General features: G+C 42.0%; 1 protein-coding gene across 1 annotated transcript in view; it reads left to right on the top strand.

Moving 5' to 3' along the window:
• cbfa2t2 (CBFA2/RUNX1 partner transcriptional co-repressor 2) overlaps positions 1–5,327 on the top strand; it is a 49,064-nt gene that overhangs the window by 644 nt on the left and 43,093 nt on the right. The window lies entirely within an intron of this gene.

Raw genomic sequence — 5,327 nt, 5'->3', positions numbered from 1 at the left:
GGGTGGAGGACTGGGATGGGATTGTGTGTGTGTGTGTGTGTGTGTGTGTGTGTGTGTGTGTGTGTGTGTGTGTGTGTGTGTGTGTGTGTGTGTGTGTGTGTGTGTGTGCGCGCGCGCGCGCGCTCACTTTTCCTCCACTACCACTGGTTTGGTACTGTAGCTAAAAGTAAAGTTAATTGAGGGTGATACGATTAGCAACGGTGTTGACACACACACTCCAAGTTCAAAGAGCTTCTTCTCGAGGCCCCTGTTAATTAACTGTGTGCGGTCGAGTCACACATAATTAAGTTTTGATTCAATCCTATATTTATTTATTTCCAAGCACAAGTGGACCACTGGCTCAGATCACAGATCTAATTTGCAATGTGCCCAGCAGACACAAAATCACTGTCATTCTGTCATGACGTAAAATAAAATCAATAGAGCTTCCCCCCAGCCAGAAATACAGTATTACTTTGACTTTCCTTATCAGGCAGGAAATCCTCAAATCCTCAGTTTGAACTCTGCTGAAGGAAAACATGTTAACAAAGGATGTGATTTTGGTAAGAAACTTAATTATAGCTTGTAATGATTCTCTATCTTTCAGCTAAATGTTGTAAGATTCAAATAGAGAAGATCACAAAGAGTATTTGAAAAAACAACTCTGGCCCCTAGCAGCAGCATCGGTCTCAATATAGTAGTGGAAGATTGAGTAATCAATACTCGGCAAAATTTAAATGAACTTCATTGGGTTGTGAGTATGATGTTAAGATTAGCCTGTAGAACAGATCTTTGGAGCTGACAAAGTGGAATCAATACTGGCAATAGTGTGAAATCAAATCAGAACCCCGTGGACCAACTGTGAGTTTGAGTAAATACAATTTTGGTGTCAGGTCTAAACCGGCAAAGATTAGATCACAAAGCCTCAGCTGATATTGTTTTTCTATTCTTTGTCAGGGTTAGGGTTTGTTCTGAAATACTGTACATAGAAAATTATTATTTTTTTTCTCCAGTGACTACAGATTCCATCGTAAAATACATGACAAATAATGCCCAGTTGTTTTATTTAGGAAATTGCTATTGCATTTCCAAAAAACTTCCCCTAAGTGCTATTTCTTGTTAGTTCTATGTATTTTCTATCCAAAAGCCTGGTTTGCACATCATGTCCTAATATAACTGCCCCTGATATTCCTAAATGAAGACTCTGTGCACTTGCTACTTAAAAAAATATATATATATCTGTTATTACTAGGTGAGGTCTCAAATAAAACGGAGAGCAATATAATTCGCCGTAAAATAGGATATCATTTTAGCAGTAATGCACTTACACAAAGCTATTTGGCTTCGACTTCAACCAAGAAGGGTAAAGCACTTGCCTTGTCTTGGTGACTCAGCAAGCGTGTGCTTAATTGGACAGAGTAGACATTAAAAACACACACAGGCCCATGAAACTAGCTGAGGAAGCACTCCACATTTTCTAAACTCCATTGCATCGGCAGTGTAATCTGCCACCCCTTCAGCCTTGTGTGTGGCAGCCTGCTGAACAACAGGTGAAATAGCAAAGAGGTTCCTGCATCCAGTTTTAGGGAACTTCCTTCTGGGTGGGTTCAGGAAGGGCAGTTGGTCTGAAATTGAGAGAGAGTACTGTAGACCATTGACAAAGCCATTTAGGTGGGCTAAAGAATGTGATCTGTGAATAAAAAACTCAAAGTCTTAGTAAGATCATTAAATGACCACGTTCCAGACTCGTGTGTTGTTTTATAATTATTATTAAACTTAAAATCACATTATCCTGTTATTTTTATTGTCTTAAATGGACTCATTTGATCCTTTAAAATGACGAACTGGAACTTTTTATTCAAGTCTTTGAGGATAATTTATTTGTCCTCTGTCTCCCCCTCGTGACCAAATGACGTTATTACATCAAAACACCAACCTACCCCGGTAAGAGGAAGGTGCAGGCATCTGGAAATGCTTAGACTTGCACACTTTATTTGAAAGCAAGGTTAAATAAAAAAAAAAAAAAAAAAAAAAGGGCTCCATTTCTGACCTTCTGATACTTTTGCAACATTTGCCTCTTTAACAAACCTGCTGTGGTGATTTTAATCTATTATTCCAATAGGCAAGTTGATGTTAGTTGATCTTTTAAGCATAGGATTAATGGTGAATTTTAATGCCATCACTTGACATTTTGTCACCTCAACCGTGATTAAATCAAAGCATTAAAAATCCTCAATCGCTGTAAACAAACAACTCAACCCAAAGTGTGTCAATATATGCATATTGCATTTTTATTTAATTAGTCATGGTTCTCAAATTGTCACATAACTTCTTAACTCTTTAGTTGTTGTGGTCTAATTTTATTTATTTAAAGCCGAACATATCAATTAGTCTTCTCAAATTTGTACAAAACATGTACAAAAATTTAGTAGTAATCTCTATGGCTAATGCATTGAAGAACGTGACCTAAAGATATGATATACTGGCACTGATTATTGTTTTTGTTGTATTTGTAACACCTCAGAGGATTGTACGTATGTCCTTCCTATCAAATCTAGCTTATTCTAGTTGTCGCATGCAATAAAATCTTTTGTTGTCAACATTGTCACTACCTTTTTTTTTTTCTAACTTACACAAAAAAGAGAAGCTAGTACAAAAACTCTTCACACACAATTGGAGAAATTATTTATAATTTTGATTCCATTTACATAACATACAAACTCAAGTCTTAACACATGCATTGAACAGCTAAACAATAAGCAGACGTCCCTAAACAACAGTGCTGGTTTTAAGCAGTGCATGTCTAGTATTAAGACAGTGAGCGTTTGGCCATCTGACCCTCTTTTTATACATCTGTCAGTCTGTCCCTTTGTGATGGGAATGGCAGGTGGTCAGCTTATCTGGAGCTGTGGCAGACCTCCTTTTGGTGTCAGAGCCTCTGTAAACGTAACAACAGGATTTGTAAAGTTCCTCCCCACACAAAAGAATCCCACTGATGTCCGTCCTTAATGTGAAAACGGAAACGTGCAGTGACCTCCTTCAGTGTTGAGACAGTGAGACACTTGATGTCTTTGTCTTTTCTCGTACATCAGTTCGAGATGTCGGGGGTTAAAGTGGAGAATTCAGATTTTTGAATTGCGTTATCGACTTTAATACTGTAGTCGTGTTTCAAAATTTTACAGTTGCCACAGTCATTGAAAGGCATTCTTATATGGCATAATTTCCCTCAAAGATATTGTTTCAGACCACCCATTTGTGCCATTAAAGTTAATAAACGTGAAGGCCCAGAGAAAAGTGCTGCGTATTTATCTCAATGAACAGAAAGAAAAACGTCCTTTATCCTATACCACATTAAATATGTAATTAAAACGTGATGCTTTAAAATGAAACTCTTCATCCTGTCTACACACAGAAACACATGTGCGCGCGCGCACACACACACACACACACAATCTAGAATAAATAGATTATCATATCTTTGATTATATATTAATATATAAAAAAGGAAAATAGTTATATACGATCCTAAAGGGAAGATGTCAAAGCTATAAATTATTAGAAGCCATGCTCAATAAAATTGATGGTTGTTTGTAAATGCAGGTATATTCTTGTATATGCTCATTTAAAAGTGTATTTTTTTTTTTAATTGTCAAAATCAAGCAGTAAATTACTAAAAAGATCAAACTGAATTCAAACACCGTTCACCCTCCCTATCGTGGTAAAACACATGCACATTTCAACTCCCCAAAGACTGTGGACAGTTGGGGTGGCCTGCAGATTAATTTCAACCTCTTGAACCCCCCTCCACGTTCTGCTGCCACCTCCTGCTCACCCCCCAACCATCTCTGCATCCGCCCATCCATCCATCCCTCCCTCCCCGACTCTGCAAAGGCCAACCGCTCTGGAGGGCCACCTCATGCTGCTGCCTGTGCGTGCCTGTCTGGTTGGATCCTGCGCTGACTGTTAGCCATGCCCCACCTGTTTCCCAGTAACAGCAGACCAGACCACTCCTCTCCAGGCCATCCTGCAGATAAATAGATAACCATGGGTAGGCAATAAAACATATTAGTGGAACGGGATGGGAGACATATGCAGATGTGACAGGAGGGCTGGAAAAGGTTCCAAGTCAAACACACTGCTAGGATTAGTGATGAGCCGGCTAAATCATGTTCCTGATAAGCATCTCCAGGAGGACAGTAATAAAAGTCAAATATGAACCAGATGAAATGAGTGCGGCAGAGTGGATGAGAAGTGGGGCAAAACACAGAGAGCACAGATGGATCGGGCAAAAACAGATGAGCAGACAATATCAGATTAAAAATTTCAGAATAATTGATTTGCAAAAATATGTATGGCAGACTGTGCAGCAGTGAACAGACCGCGGCGGGCAGACACACACACACACACACACACACACACACACACACACCGCTTGTCTCCCCTCGACACCCGAGGACATCGGATTAGAATGAATGAGAACTTGTGGGGGTGATAATGAGAGGTCACACAGAAGAATAACTCTCTGGCTCGTACACCTGTGGCCCACCTTCTGCTGTGTCTCAACACCCGACCACCGTTTCCTTTAACCCCCACAACGTTCAGTTACTCTCATTATGAGCTCCTGAATAATGTAAAGGTATATATGCATGAGGGATCCACGCACAGGAGAGGATCTACATAATAGGGCTATCTCTCCCTCCATCTGGCCATGTCTTTATAATCTCCCGCCCCCACCCTCCTTCTTAACGCAGATCTACGGCATGTGTCTGACAGACAAACCGTCCCGTCAAGCTCATCAAAACCTCCCGGCAATTTAGCCGACAGCGCCGCGCTATGCCGACGACCCTCTGTGGGTTCCGCGAGTGGCACGAAAACTCAGAATGTTTTGTGCCCACCCGTGCTTTTTAAGTTTTGCCTGAGCCGACGCGAGCGCTCCGCTGCCTCGGGAGAATTAACCAGGCGTCTGCCGCCTGACCCCGTTGACTCCGAGCATCCCAGGCTCAGCTGATACGCGTGCCATGTGGCCCCGACATGAGGAGGGACAACAAAGCAGGAGGAGAGGAAGCAGGCAGAGGACAGAAGGACCAGCAGGCAATGAATGATTATGATGACTAGGGCCATCTTGCCGCCTCGGCGACAACCTCCCCCCACACGCACACGCCCCCAGCCTACCCCTCACCAGAAGCCATGGCCTTGGCCCTGGTTCCCTCATGGAGTGGTGATCTGGCTCGGGTCGACGCGGGTGAAGTGTCAACCACCAGGCACGGTCTGGTCCGTCAGCTGTTGTGCGCGTGTGTCACAAAGGAGGAAAGGAGAGATGCGTGTAACAGGAGGGAAGGAGGGAGGAT

This window comes from Nelusetta ayraudi, unplaced genomic scaffold (genome assembly GCF_046127955.1).
Source record: "Nelusetta ayraudi isolate G7.1 ecotype Tasmania unplaced genomic scaffold, CSIRO-AGI_Nayr_v1 ptg000017l, whole genome shotgun sequence".
Classification (NCBI taxonomy): domain Eukaryota; kingdom Metazoa; phylum Chordata; class Actinopteri; order Tetraodontiformes; family Monacanthidae; genus Nelusetta; species Nelusetta ayraudi.
Note: the sequence above shows the minus strand (reverse complement) of the source record. Positions and strands in the feature narration are given on the sequence as shown.